The 16,515-nt window shown below is 33.7% G+C and overlaps 1 long non-coding RNA gene across 3 annotated transcripts; it reads left to right on the forward strand.

Moving 5' to 3' along the window:
* Nucleotides 1-11,684: 11,684 nt before the first annotated feature.
* Nucleotides 11,685-13,562, forward strand: LOC115700344 (uncharacterized). 3 transcript variants are annotated; one of them, XR_009684784.1, is made up of 3 exons: nucleotides 11,685-12,073; nucleotides 12,503-12,774; nucleotides 12,879-13,562. It is a non-coding gene; the product is annotated as an uncharacterized LOC115700344 (long non-coding RNA). The 3 variants fall into 3 exon arrangements; XR_004008414.2 differs by having other exon boundaries at nucleotides 11,686-12,097; XR_004008415.2 differs by lacking the exon at nucleotides 11,685-12,073 and adding an exon at nucleotides 12,125-12,372.
* Nucleotides 13,563-16,515: the final 2,953 nt, after the last annotated feature.

The raw sequence follows: 16,515 nt of genomic DNA on the forward strand, positions 1-16,515 counted from the left end.
TTTTCCCTTTACAATTAAAATGTACAAGGGAATTGGATTGAAATTGTAATGAAAGACCGCCTCACTAGTATTGTATTGCTTGCCATTCTTAGTCATGGCCCAAAAAAATATGGGGAGCCCAATTAAAGTTTCTTAGAAGTTAAGAAGAAAAAAAATAAAGGAAAGCAAGAGAAGAGAAGAGAGAATATACTAGACTTGTCAAAGGGTCTTGTTCTTATCAAGCTTCAAATCTTAATAAGTCTATAATGAACTTTGATTAGTGCTCTGTAAAGTTCTACATGATTACTTATCTAAAGGTGTGTCATATTGATTGATTCTTCGTGAAAATGACAATTAAATAGGTCCAAACAGATTGGTCATGTATTCAGTAATTAAATAACAACTTTGTCTTCACGCCTGGCTAGCTAGAAAAGATTGAAATCCAAAAATATGTAATTAATATACATTAAAAAAAAAAAGAAAAAAATCTAGAAGGTTGTTCGTTGTTGTCAATGGAAATAATTAGGAGTGCACAGTATGGTGGACATTGTCCCACATGGAATAAATGGTAAAGAATTGAGCCATATATAAGTACATGAGCTACTCCATTCAATGCCAATTAGTTTTGAAATGAAACTCCATAATTCTCAACATGGTATCAGATACTCGTTGTGTTTTATAAATCCCCAAGAAAATCACAAAATATCATTGTAATTGTAAAGCACACTTGTATTGTGATCGATCATTATTTGCCCCAAACTGATCATCATTCTCATAATCATGGATAAACCCAAAACATCACTCAACACAAATCACTAAGCTAGTAGTGGTTTCCTCCACCATTCAATTTGTAAATAATATAATTAAATTAAAGAAAGAAAAAACCAAACCTTGAGTACAGAGCTAAGTAAGGAGAAAACTAAAGGTCCTTGAAAGCCTCTAGGAGGAAGACGATGAGCAAAACAAGATAAATATATCATTTTTCTTGGAACAAATTAGGGTTTGAAATCGACACAAATCATTGTTAATTTCTTCATACACTAATTTTAGTTACAATAAATTAATAATTACACAACCAAAGCACAGGTTGATATGATGGTTTCCTAAAAGGAGTTGATGGCTTATAGAAATGTATGTAGGTTTTTTGTAATCCAAACAAATAGACAAGTTGTCTTTTATCTAGTTCCAAGTTTGTTGGAAAAGTTAGTTAATTCGGTTATGTCACTACTACAAATTTGGCTTTTCCCAACAGTTAATAAGAGGGTCAATTATAAAAACCGTTGGAAAAGATGAGTGGAAGTTTTTCCCAACGGTTTAGAAATGAAGCACAAAAAACCGTTGGAAAAAATTAATACCAACAGTGGAGAACCGTGGGCAATACTAAATAGAATTTTTTAAAAGAAAACAATAAATGCCAACAGTTTATAACTGTTGGGAATACTTTATAACTGTAGGTAATACTAAGTATTACCAACAGTTATAAACCGTGGGGAATACTTAGTATTCCCAACAGTTATAAACCGTGGGGAATACTTAATATTACCAACAATTATAAACTGATGGGAAAAATTCTTTTTAACATATTATTTTACTAGGGGAGTTATATTTACACCCATAAAATGATAATTATACCCCATTATTAAAAAAAATTAAATTAAACAATTTTTAAAAATTACTCTTAATATTTTTTTAAAATTTTTTCCTCACATTATTTTATGTTAATTTCAATACTTAATTTTATTTTTTTTTTCATATTTTTTTTTTTCTAAATCATGTATATGTATATGTATATTTTTTATTTATTTTTTCTATTTTATTTTAAATTTTTTGTTATAATGTTTGATACATATTTTTTTTTTTGACACGATGATAAAAATCACACATGTTTGATATATAATTTATTTTTATTTTATGGGTATATTTTTTAAGAATATAAATTAGAAGAAAAAATGTAAAAAATACTTGGTACAATTAAAGATATAAATTTTACATTAAAAAAATATTAAAATAGGTTGTTTTTAGAAATTTTTGGGGTGTAAATAAAATTTATCTTTTACTATTAGATTTTATTTTATTTTAAATAAATAAATAATAAATAATTAATTGGGATAAAATTAAAGTGTATCATTTTACTTTATTTTATATAAATAAATAATTTATAAAATAATTTTTTTTAATCATAAAATAATTAATTTGGGTAAAATCAAATAGGGTATATATAATAAATTGTGTAACCCTAAAGACAAAAGTCTAAAACACAGCCGCATATCATAGACTCAAACATCTCTTTTTCTCTCAGTCGCAGGGGGCAACGGAGGAGACGACGACTCTTTATGCAGGGGACGGCGACGGGCTTTGCACAGGGGACAGCGACGGGCTTTGCGCAGGGGACGGCGACGGGCTTTGCGCAGGACGGCGACAGGCTTTGTGCAGGGGGTGGTGGAAGAGACGGCGACGGGCTTGCACAATGAAGGTTGGATCGGGGTTATCGCCGGGGTTGCTCCCTCTCATGTCCTCGGACGAGTCATCTCCGGCAACAAAGTCCATGGATCTCGACGGGTCCTGTTGAGTCGTCGTCTCCAAATATGGACGGGTCTAGTTGAGTTGTTGTTCAGATAAGTGTATATATTTTTAACTCCATTTGAGGTTTTGATGAAGGTTGAAATTATTCAGTTGTTGAATGTTGGAAGATAGATGATGTTTATGGAAACCATAGCTAACAGGAGAAGAAGATTCGGATGTGAAACCTTTGTTTATTCGGATGAGGTTTGATGAAGGTTCATCATGATGGGTTTCAACTCGAAAAAGCTGTAAGATTTGAAGAAGAGTCATTGTAATATTTTTTTTTTGAAGAACAAGATCTGTAATATTGATATTATTACAATTTTTTGTTTAGAGATTATGATATTAATTTAGAAATTAAGTTGTAATAATGATGATTATTATTTATTTTGAATTGTATTTTTTTTTTGACTAATATTGTATATATTGTTAATTATAAAAAATATATTAATTTTATTTATTTTAATTAATATTATTTTAATTTTTGATGAAAATAAATATTATAATACATATTTAATATTTAAAAAATATATATCAAAAACTAATTTAATTTCATTTATATAATATTTTTACCAACAATTATAAACTGTCATATAAAGTAATTTTTCTCAACAGTTGTAAACTGTCATTTAAAGTGACTTTTTGCAACAGTTATAAGATGTCTTTTAAAGTTCCGTATTTTTATGACACCCACATAGCCAACGGTTTTAGGAACCGTTGGGAAATAGTATAAAAGACAGTTATAAACTGTTGGAAAAAGCCAATTTTGTAGTAGTGTGTTTTCACTCCTCAAAGTTCGGGTAATTAAGTTAGTTATTCCTTTATTTTGTTCTCTTATAAGCCTATATATAAAGGCATGTGAGCTCAGTTAGATAAGGAGAGAGAAAAATCAGAGAGTGAGTGGTCTATTTGGAGTGTGAAGAAACAGAGAGAAAGTTGAAGTGAGGCACTGTCCAAGTCGAGTTTCTTGAAGTGCTTGAGTGAGAGAATCGGGGTTTTCTCTTGTACAACTTTGAGGTTGTGTAACATACTTGGGGTTGATTGTAACTTTGAAGCTAAATGAATGGAATGAATACCAAATGGGGTAGCAGGAAGTAGGCATTGTTTTGGCCGAACCTGGATAAAAATCTGCTCTTAATCTTTTGCTTTAAATTTCATACTTTTATGTTGTTTGTTGATTTTAATTGGTGTTTCTCATGTTGAATTGATGTGTTGTTGAATTACAACAGTGGTATCAGAGCCGTGGTTTTGTAGGAAGGAGAAGGAGATCTCAAAGCTTCAACATCTAAGGAACACCAAGAATTCAAGAACTCAAAGAAGCTGGCTGCAATGGCTTCATCATCAACAAGATTTGACCTGGAGAGATTCGATGGGACTGGAGATTTCAGTTTGTGGAAGGAAAAGATGATGGCTATATTAATCTACCAGAAGTTAGATTCAGCCATTAAAGATCGAACTGAAAAGGATGAAAAACCAGAAAAACCAGAGAAAGGATCAGATGGAGTCAAGAAAGAAGACTCTGAAATTGTGATGAAACAAGCTAGATCAGCACTTATTATGAACCTAGCTGATAATGTACTAAGGCAAGTTATTGGAGAGAAGACTGTACTAGGAATCTGGACTAAACTAAATCATCTCTACATGACTAAATCGACTGCAACAAAGATTTTCTTGAAAGGGAAGTTCTATGGTTTTAAAATGAATCCTGTTAATTCCTTAGATCAAAATCTTGATGAGTTAAATAGAATCGTGTTGTCTCTTACTAATATGGGTGAAACAATTAAGGAAGAAGATCAAGCTGTGATCATATTAAATGGCCTTCTAGACCAATTCAAAGAGATGAGGACTGTGATAATGTACAGTCGAGACACACTAACCTTGGAAGATGTCATGAGTACTCTCAGGTCCAGAGATGCTAAACTGAATTGGCAAAAGGCTGCTAGACAAGAGACAAGATAGGAAGAAAGCCTATTTACGAGAGGAAGAAATCCAAGAAGGCACAACTCAAAGTTTAGAGGTCACTCAAGATCCAAGTCTAGACCTAATGAGACAAAAAAATGTCATCACTGTGGCAAAGTTAGTCATCTGATCAAGAACTGCTGGGAAATCAAGAACAAGAAAAAGAAACAAAAGGATGAAGAAGAGAAGTCAAATGACTCAAATGCTGTGGTAGATGAAACATACAGCTCAGATGGTGATCTCTTTGCTGTGATAAATGATTGCTACACTAGTGAGAAAAGTGGTGATGCCTGCAATATTCTGCAGCAAAAGAATTGTGATGAATGGATCTTGGACAGTGGGTGTACATACCACATGAGTCCTAACAAAGATTGGTTTATTGATTATGAGGAGATTAATGGAGGAAGTGTAGTTATGGGAAATGATCACAAGTGCCAAGTAACTGGGATTGGATCTATTGCTATTAGAAGTTTTGATGGCACTGTGAAGACTCTCACCAAAGTCAGGCACATACCAGACTTATAGAGAAACCTAATATCCCTTGGAACCCTTGATGATGAGGGATATGAATACAAAACAAGGAATGGAGTCATGAGAATCACAAGAGGGTCTATGCTGATATTGAAGGGCACCAAAAGGCATGGATTGTACTTTCTAAATGGCCAAACAATCATGCCTGCCTATGCTGCAATTGTAAACAAACATGTGTCTGAAACTCAGCTTTGGCATGCTCGAATGGGACACATTGGTGAACAAGGATTGGTAGAATTATCGAAGCAAGGTTTAATAAATAATTACACACATGCAAACTTACCATTTTGTGAAATTTGTGTGCAGGAAAAACAACACAGAATCAAATTTTCGAATAGCAATTACAGAGCCAAAGGTGTACTTGAATACATACACTCAGACCTTTGGGGAGCTAGTAGGGTCAAAACAACAGGAGGTAACCAATATTTCATGTCCATTGTTGATGACTATAGTAGAAAGGTCTGGATTTTTCTCTTGAAACACAAAAATGATTTCTTAGAAGCGTTTAAAAACTGGAAAACACTTGTAAAAACTCAAACAAATTCAAAGATTAAAGTGTTAAGAACTGATAATGGCCTTGAGTTTATTAATGATGAATTTAATGAGCTTTGTTTGAAGTATGGGATAGAAAGGCATAGAACTGTGATAAAGACTCCTCAGCAAAACAACATTGCTGAAAGAATGAACAGAACTTTGCTAAACAAGGTTAGATGTCTGTTACTAGAGGCTGGAATGAGCAAGAAATACTGGGGAGAGGCATTACACACTGCCTGTTATCTCATTAACAGAAGTCCAAATAGAAAGCTTGATGCCAAGACTCCTGAAGAACTATGGAAAGGTAAGCCCCCTTCCCTAACTCATTTAAAGATTTTTGGTCGTGCAGCTTATGCACACAAAGTTGAAGATAAACTAGGGAAGAGATCTGTCAAATGCATTTTCTTAGGTTATCCAAATGGCATTAAAGGATATAGGTTATTATCAACTGAAGATAACAAAGTGATTATAAGTAGGGATGTTATTTTCAATGAACTTGATTTTTCTTTTAAAAGAAATGAGAAAGGTAGTTTTTCTGATGTTGCAGGAAATGAAATCAAGTCGAAAACCAGTGTGCAAATTGAGGTGGAACCTGAGCAAACTCAAACAGAAACTGAGATGAATTCTGAAGCAGAAAGTGAATCTCAAGATGAAAATCTAGAAGATTACCAACTTGCTAGGGACAGAACCAGAAGAGAAATCAAGCCTCCAGTTAGATTTGCAGAAGCTGATATTATTGCATATGCATTGGCTATTGTCACTGAACCAACAGAACCAGTCCCAAGAACCTATAAAGAAGCTATATCAAGGAAAGATGCTAAGAAATGGAACAAGGCAATGTCTGAAGAGATGGTGTCACTAAGGAAAAATAAAACTTGGATAGTGATTATAAAACCAGAAGGCCAAAAGGTAATAGGCTGCAAATGGGTTTATAGACACAAACCTGGCATTCAAGGGAAAGAAGAAACAATATACAAGGCTAGACTTGTAGCCAAAGGGTTCACACAAGTTGAAGGAGTGTATTACTCTGAGATTTTCTCACCTGTGGTTAAAATGAAGACCATCAGAACGATGCTTGCTCTTGCAGTTCGAAATGATTGGGAAATCGAGCAAATGGATGTAAAGACAGCATTTTGAAATGGACAACTTGAAGAAACAATATACATGACCCAGCCTGAAGGATTCGAAGTGGAATCTGAGAAAGGAGAACTGGTTTGCTTGCTGAAAAAATCACTATATGGATTGGTATAAAAGATTCAATTCTGTAGTTACTAAAGTTGAATATACAAGATCAAAGTATGACACTTGTCTCTACTTCAAAGGGTCTGAAACTGAAGAAGCTACTTTCTTACTCATCTATGTTGATGATATGCTTATAATGGGCAAAGATTCAAGTCAAATTGCAAAACTAAAAGAAGTACTTCATGGAGAGTTTGATATGAAAGATTTGGGACCAGCAAGAAGAATACTTGGCATTGACATCATAAGAGACAAGAAGAACAAGAAATTAACACTATCTCAAAGTCCCTACATTGAGAAAATAATGCAGAAATTTAAAATGTCAGACTCTAAAGAGGTTAATGTGCCTCTTGCTGGCCATTTCATACTAACCACAGATCAGTCTCCTAAGACTGATAAAGAACAGAAAGAAATGCAAGAAGTGCCATATGCTGAAGCTATTGGTAGTGTTATGTACACTATGATAAGCACTAGGCCAGATATAGCCTATGCAGTGAGCATTTTAAGTAGATTTATGTCCAATCCTGGAGAAGAGCATTGGAAAGGATTAAAGTGGCTATTGAGATATCTAAAAGGCACTGCAAGCTATGGTTTAAGATTCAACAAAACTGGTTCTAAGATGAAACTAGAGGGATTTGTTGATGCTGACTATGCTAGCAATAGAGACACAAGGAAATCGATAATAAGTTGCTGCTTTCAGCTAAATGAGTGCTGCATTAGTTGGAAAGTTCAGCTCCAACCAGTAGTGGCTTTATCTACAACTGAAGCTGAATTTATGGCCACTACCGAAGCATTCAAAGAGGCAGTTTGGTTAAAAGGAATTCTAAGTGAAATTCAAATGAAACCTAGGAAGGTGACTGTGTTTTCAGACAGTCAGTCTGCAATTCACCTTTGCGAAAATCCAGTCTATCATGAGAGATCAAAACACATCGATGTTAGATTGTTTTGGATCAGAGATAAGGTAGAAGAAGGAGAAGTTGAACTGGAAAAGATCCCTAGTGAAGAAAACCCTGCAGATGCAGGCACCAAGGTCTTATCTGTTAGCAAATTCAAGCATTGCTTGGACTTGCTGAACATAACTTCTACCTGAGTTGACTGGTATACCCCCTTATGGTCTTTCTCATCTTGTTTACTGTGTTTGGATTAAGGTGGAATTTGTAGGTTTTTTGTAATCCAAACAAATAAACAAGTTGTCTTTTATCTAGTTCCAAGTTTGTTGGAAAAGTTAGTTAATTCGGTTATGTTTTCACTCCTCAAAGTTCGGGTAGTTAAGTTAGTTATTCCTTTGTTTTGTTCTCTTGTAAGCCTATATATAAAGGCATGTGAGCTCAGTTAGATAAGGAGAGAGAAAAATCAGAGAGTGAGTGGTCTATTTGGAGTGTGAAGAAACAGAGAGAAAGTTGAAGTGAGGCACTGTCCAAGTCGAGTTTCTTGGAGTGCTTGAGTGAGAGAATCAGGGTTTTCTCTTGTACAACTTTGAGGCTGTGTAACATACTTGGTGTTGATTGTAACTTTGAAGCTAAATGAATGGAATGAATACCAAAGGGGGTAGCAGGAATTAGACATTGTTTTGGCCGAACCTGGATAAAAATTTGCTCTTAATCTTTTGCTTTAAATTTTATACTTTTATGTTGTTTGTTGATTTTAATTGGTGTTGCTCATGTTGAATTGATGTGTTGTTGAATTACAACAATGTACATTTCTGTTGGGATTCTCTTCCACAACACAAGATTCAATAAATACATGCAAAATGAAAAAAGAAAAAAGAAAAAAAAATGAAGTACAATCATAAACAAATCAAAGGGATAGCTTCTCTAAACAATTCAAAGTACAAAACTCAATCTCACAAGTACAATATATGACTGCGACAAAAACCTAAACCCCTTTTCCTCAGGTTGCAATTTAACAGAGATGATTTTTGGGAAAAATGCAGAGAAAATGAAACTGGGTGAAATGAATCATGTATTATTGATTTCAGAAACAGAGGTAATATCTTCATGTAACTGATTCAGCTATATTACTAACAAAACAGCCTTTCTAGAACAGTTCAGTTTAAATAAAGTACTTATGCAGTAGGAGTAGGACTTAGCATAAATAGTAAGTAACCTACCAACTAACTTAACCGCTTTCCTGAAAGAAAAGTTTACATTCTTGAATAAGTTCACAAGAGACTGAAATCTAGGGTTTGGAGGATTAATCTCCACAATTTCTCTTATTGAGATTTATGTAAATAAAGTATTTTCGTATTTTGATATGTTCGGTTCAGTCAGTCCCAATTAATGTCTTTATTCAATACAAAATCATCACTAGTCTCAATAGGTTTGGGAGCATTGATTAAGGAATTAAGTTTGGGGGTGCTTCTGTGCAGTCATGTAATTAAGCTTGCATTACAGATTAAAATTTGCAGATTATTTTCTCTATGAAAATGCAAGAACTGTATCTCTGCCAAACAGTATGGTTTACTTAAAACACTTATTCATGCCACAGCAGCCATTGGTAATGTGAACAAGGGTTTCAACTTACTTTGCCGAATAGGGAAGAGGGGTCATGTTCCTAACATTACTAAACATAATATTGTTCTTATAAATGGCTTGTTTTGTCAGGGCATTTGGGATGAGCGCAGAAGGCTCTTGTTCCTAAGTATTATATGGTACTATACAATTATGTAAGCCTACTACATAATGGATTGATGGTTATATATATAATACAAAAGCTGGTGATATAGATGTAGTGATATAATTAGCTGTATATTGTTGATGAAATATAAATAGACTAAAATAATAAAACTATATATTGGATCTTACAAATTAATATCAATACAAAAGTAAGGGGAGCCCACATGTGTGCCCGGGTGATCTTGCATAAGTAGAATAAGGAGCAAGTAGTAAGTACTAAGTATTCCACTCATCAACACACCATTCACTCATCGATCATCTAGGTCTAGCCACTAAACTCAACTATCAAACTTGACCACGTTTTATGTGCTTACCAGCTTGTAAAGCACATGAAAATAAAATATCTTCAATTATATATCAAACTTATACAAAGAACAAAGAAAAATAAAAATAAAAAAAATGTTTAATTAATCCCATTATGATTGTTCATTTCAGCTTAACGATTTTTAATTAATCATATAAATGAATAGTAATAATAATAATAAAAATAAAATATCTGCTGGTTAGATATGACATGAAATGCGTGTTCAATTGAATTAAGCAGCATATGATCAAACAGACAGCAACAAAGAATGGATTAATGCATGAAAAGTGTTTTTAAATCTCTGAAGAAGACAGAAGACAATTGCATCAGTTTCATGATTTTTGTCCAATTAAAACGGCAAATTAAGGCTGCTGCTCTCAAAAATCCAAATCCAATACATCCAAATGTGCTTCCTGAACCTGACAACTACACTGATTTAAAGTTTGAAAGCCATTAATAATGTGGGAATCTTTCTCGATTATATATAGCCTATAGCCCTATCACTATCATATATAACAAAACCCCCTCTACCAAGTGGAGGACCTCTTTTTCATTTTTTAGGTCTTTCCTGTAAAGGTAGGTCTTTATTATAAGATAGGAATCTTTTTGCTTTTTTATTTCTTTTATATATACATATATATTATCAGTGTGTATAGTATCAATGTCTGAAAAATAAGCAATTCACTAAAATGTAAACATCATAAATAGTACAATGATGATCATATAAATATAAATAATAATATAAGAAAAAGGTCTTGACCATCTATCCAAATAGAAGTAAGATTTTAGTAACTTCGGAAAATGAGTGGAAGAAAGGAATGCCTCACCTAACTGCTAAGAATTCTGGCTAGTGGCTTCCCCATTTGTATAATTAAGTCGAAAAAGAAGTAAGGTTGTTTTCAACACAACTTTATATTGGGTTTATGTTGTAGTAGGTTGGAGCATTTAATTAACATTTAATTTGCTTTTATGAAAATAATCAAAACATCTTAATAACAAACATAAATGTATACTTATTGAGTGATGTCACAAGTTAAGGCTGCTACTCGGTAGCCTTTTGTAATTTCACCCCTCAAAAATTACATATTTACATTACACTTGAATTAGAGTGTATTTCAATGGGTCTGGTGACATATTTAACTAATCTATAATATAAATATTGCAAATATAATTAATTGTGACCCACCAAACTAAAATGAAAAAAACCATACTTTAGGATTTTGGAACCTGCCTAAACCCAATATTTGTGTTACGTAACCCTAGGAGTGAGCATTAGCCGATTTGGTCGGTTTTTTTCTATATAAAAATTCAGAATTTGGTTTTCGGTCTGGATTGGTGCAATTTAAAAACCGACTGACCAATCTAGAACCTATCTTAAAACCGACCGTTTTGAACCTCAATTTGATCGGTTTAAACCGCCCAAACCGAACTTTTTTTTCCTTTAAAATATGATTCAATTTATTCTATTATTCTACATGTTACAACTGAAAACATATAATAATTATTCAAAAACTAATTATCTTATTTTTTTAACTTTAATATTAATAAAATTAAAAATATATTATTAATAACTATAATATAAAGTAAAAAAAATTAATAAATTAATATATATGTATAACGGTCAGTTTTGATTTTTGGGTCGGTTTATTACCCCCCAAAAAAAAAACGATCGTTTAATGGCGGTTTTAACCGTTAGCAATTTTTTTGGTTTTCGGTTCCCTCAGTTTCGGTTCCAACGGTGTTCGGTAAGTCAGTTTGAACATTTTTTTTAATTTTCTCGATTTTATGCTCACCCCTACGTAACCCCCACAAACCCAATTTTTCGTGATAAAACCATTTGAACCTCAATTTTGTTTTGCTCTCCACTATTATGTGACCTCTCTTCCATTTAAGTGCCAAATCATTCTACGTGGCAAATCAAATGGGTATTCATGTCAGTTGTTGCATGCCATGTGTAAACTAAAACCCACCAAATAAATAATTAAAATCACAAAATTAATTAAAAGAAAACTTGAAAATAAAATAAAAACAAAATGCTTTAAAAAAAATAAAAACTCCAAAATAAATAAAAAAGGGTATTAAAATCTTTTCGAAACATAAAACCAGAAAAAATCCAAACATCTTCTCCATTTCCTTTGATTGATAAAAGAGAGTGGACACTTTGAAACACAGACGTGAGTGAGGAGGAACAACTATTTCTGCTACTATTGAGGAGTAGAGTGTGTACGAGTGCAATGCAATATTGGAGGCGAGGTTCCGACGACCCCCCACTTGCAAAGCTTTCTAAACAGTGCGAAATTGTGGAAATTTCTAGGTTTTTTTTTTTTTTTTTTTGTAAACGGTGATTTTTAGGGTTTTAGTTCGCCTAGGGCTTAGAGCAGGAAGAATGAGTTTTTATAATGGGTTTAAGTGTGTTTGGTGAAATGGTTAGATGAGTATTAAATATTGTTTGAATATTGAGTAAAAAATAAATTTATGAAAAAAGGAATTTTTACTCATTGATTGTCGAGGGCTATTGTCTTGTTCAGTGGGATACATGCTTTTGTTACTTCACATGCTTGTTAACATTAAAAAGTTAGTTTGCACATGGTAATGGCTGGGGGTTATTTTTTTCTATTTCATGAGGGGTTAATTATTTAGGGGGTTTTGCCTAGGTCTCAAATAAAGTTTGAGCTTTGCCTATTTTCAATATCAATATATATTGTATTTACTCTTATAGGGATTGAAGATGGTGAATTTACAGTGAAACTCATACATGGGGGTAGATGGTTTTCCCCATGTGAAAACAGGAGACATAAGGGAGGGACCTGTGACTATTTTGACCACTGCAAGGTTAAAAATTTTAGAAGGCATGATTTGAAGGATATGGCAAGTGGGCTTCAATATAGTTTTTCTTTTAGTTTTTTATTCAAGCTTTATGGGAAGTACTTGAACATGGGAGTTATGGTAGTTGATAAGGCTGAAATTGAATTTAAGTTGGAGGATTGGCAGGTATAATATTTGATAATATTTACCTAAGTTAGTTGTTAGTTGTTATATTTGAGCTTGAGATGATTTATGTTTTTGTTCTCATTATGTTTGTCTTGATTTAATAGGTAAAAATATACAGATGCTTTTCTGTATTTGGTGCCACCAGATCCATATTTATTAGTGGAGTGGAAGGAGGATCCTGAAGCTGTTAAGATGTAGAAATCAAAAGAAGCTTCTAAACTGGAGAAATGTAAATGTGAGGAGTTGCCTACAAACTGCACAATTTTTCCTAATGTTGTTGTGTATCCTCCAAGGCATGTTAATGTGGATGATAAATTTTACAATTTCTTTGTTAAGTAGGATGAGTTTATGGTTGTAGTTACAAAAGGGGTTGTTATTTAAGAAGAATTACATGAACCAATTGCCATTAGTTCATCATCTGATTTAGAGGCTTCAATTCATTTTTCCTCAAAAGATGTTTATGACATGAGTAGTGAGAATTCAAATGAGGTGGATTCAAATGAGGTTGATGAAGAAGCTGACTATTTCATTCCTCTTGAGATGGAGGATTACATGATTTGACTAGAGGAATTATTTGGAAACAAAATGATGGAGACAATGGCAGTGGAGACTAGCAATAATGCTTCTAATCTCACAATGGAAGAGGCAAATATTTTTACATTTCATGAGGTTAGATTAGATGAATTTAGTTTTAGTACTGTTTTAATTTGTTTCAATTATATTTGCAATTAATGAGATGGATACTGGCAGGAGGAGGATATTCTTGTGCATAACATTATTTTCTACTATTTCTAATTAGTTTCAGTCAGCGTGCAAGTCTCTAAAAGCATTAACAAGGTTACTAGTTGTCCTAAGAAGATCACTGAATCCATATGAACAACACTCTTGTTACAGTAAATAGTCATGTGTGTAGAGAAAGAAAGCAGAGAGAAAAGAAAGAAACAAAAGTACTGAATTAATCAACTTAGCAAAAGTTGTCTTAACCAGTATAAACCACTGTATTTATATATGAGTTTATAAAAACCAGAGTACAATAAGCTTTGTAACAAACTTACTAACTACCTTAACTAACTAAACACACTTAACTAATCTAAGCTAACAGAAAACTAACTAGGATTAGTTAATAGTTTTAACATCCCCCTCAAACGAAAAGGGGTTTAAGCCATTTTCAGTTTGGATTTAAGGTAGGTGAATCGATTCTTAAATAATGTTTGGTGAGCATGTCAGCCACTTGATCAAGGCTTGGAACATAACGAACTGACAACTTCTTTTTTAGAATTTAATCTCTGAAAAATATAAATCAATCTCGATGTGTTTCGATCGGGCATATAAAATAGGGTTGGCTGCTAGAGCAGTTGCACTCAGGTTGTCGACCCAAATAACAGAACAATGAGGTAAAGTAACATGTAATTCAATAAGTAAGAAATAATCCATTTTATTTCAACTGTTGTGTTTGCTAAAGCACAAAATTCACTTTCAGTGCTTGAGCAAGCAATAATTTGTTGCCTCTTTGCAGACTAAGAGATTAGATTATCACCTAAATAGATCACATAACCTCTTATTGATCTTCGATCATCAACACAAACCATCTGAGTAGATTTCTAAGGTCATTATAGCATCAGGTGTGAGGAATAAACCATCAAATATAATGCCTTTAAGATATCTCAGTAACCTCTTGCGTGCTTCCCAATGTGACACAGTTAGAGCTTTAAGAAATTGGCTGAGTTTATTGATGGCAAGGGTAACATCAAGTCTAGTTAGAGTAAGATATTAGAGAGCCCTAATGGTTCTTTCGTAGAGAGTAGGATCTCTAAATGGTTCTCCATCACTTAAGGATAGTTTTGTGGTATTGCTGATAGGATTGGAGCAAGCCTTAGCTCTTGCACCCAGTCTTGATTTAAACTTGTTCAATGAACCATCTGCATTTAGTTTTACCCAATGGACCCACTTGTTTCTAATGATATGCATACCAGGTTCCTTAGGAACCAGTGTCCATGTGCCTGCTCTTTTTAAGGCATGAACTTTTGTTTGCATAGAGTTAAACCATTGTGGATGTTTAAGAGGATTTTAAAGAGATCTTGGCTTAAAAGGCAATAGTGATTCTGGTAAAGGGTGTTTGGTTGCCAAATATGCTTTGGCTTAATTATGCCATTCTTGGACCTAGTTACCATGGGATGTGACCTTTTAACAATAGTTGAGCATGTATTATCTAAGACAATGGTTGGGCCAGAGAGGAGGTAGAGACAAGATTTTCCTCATTAGGGTTGGATGGGATAACATCTGTAATGGTATTAGTTGGTGGGTTGGAAGGGGTAATAGTTGTTTGTGTGATAGGTTAAGGTTCAGACACAACAGTAGATTGGCCGATGTAAGACTGAGGAACAGAAGTTAGTTGGGGTGCAGACACTATATTGGGAGAAGCACTAGGTATAGATTGGTGTGGGGACACTTGTGGGGTGAAGGTATATGGAGTAAAGGTTGTGCCACAGGTAAGTTAGGGCTGGTTTTAGATGTTGGTAGGGAAAACATTATCTCAATAACAGCATTGGGAGTAATATTAACAAACCAAGTATTAGAGCATGGTTTAGTTGAGAAACTAGTAGTGGGAACAAACTGAGAATTATGTTTAGGATTTACCTGATATGTTGGGCTACTGTGAGAGATTACAATGTAGTGATGTTCATTGAAGATGACATTTCTAGCAATGAACATCACTACACTGTAATCTCAAAATAAGCATTGTTGAGACCTGAAATCTAGATTGTGAGAGTTATAAGGTCTTAAATGAGAGAAACAAGCACATATAAAGGGTTTCAAGATAGAACAATCAGGTTTAGCACTAAACAGGCACCCATATGGACTGATATTGCTTAGAACAGGTGTAGGAAGCATGTTGATAGTAAATGTGGCACATTGGAAGGCATGCCACTAGTATTTAAGATCCAAATTAGCTTGAGCAAGCAAGGTAATTAAGATCTATCTCAGTGATATGTCTATGCTTTCTTTCTGCTCTACCATTTTGTTGGTGAGTATGGGGACAAGGAAGAGAAAACAAGATTTCTTGATCAGTTAGAGACCTAGTAAAAGGTTTGTACTCACCACCACCATTTGCTTGCACACTTTTAATAGGCAGTCCAAATTTTTTTCCACCATACTTTTGAATTGAATAAACATATCAAAAGCCCGTGATTTTAATGTAAGTGGATATATCCAAGTGATTTACTATAGTCATCCAAGAAATGAATGTAATACCTAAAACCATCATTTGAAGGTTCATGAGAGGGACAATAAAGGTCTATGTGAATGAGTTCTAGAGGTTGACTAGCACGATTTTAAGATGCTAAGAAGGGAAGTCTGTGACTTTTTTCTTGTTGGCAAGTATTGTAAAACTGAACATTCTTCAGAGAGCCAACATGAGGTAAGAAAGGCAGTAACTTTTGAAGTGTGGAAAGGGCAGGGTGACCTAGTTTACAATGCCATAAATTGATATCTGATGGTTTTGAAACATGAAAAATAGAATGCTCAGAAGGATAAGAAACAACATTTTTATTCATTGAAGTTGTATTACAAAAGTTTGGTGTCAGAACTCACTCATTTGTACAATTAGAAGTTGTGGTACAACTAGAAGCAGAATTAGAGCTAACAGAGGTAGCAATGTGATATTGTAGTGTGGGGCTTGAATGACTAGAAGCATCACCAATAACATAGAGCCCATCTTTAACTTTCCCTTTGAGTAGCATA

Source organism: Cannabis sativa, chromosome X, assembly GCF_029168945.1.
Source record: "Cannabis sativa cultivar Pink pepper isolate KNU-18-1 chromosome X, ASM2916894v1, whole genome shotgun sequence".
Taxonomy (NCBI): Eukaryota; Viridiplantae; Streptophyta; class Magnoliopsida; order Rosales; family Cannabaceae; genus Cannabis; species Cannabis sativa.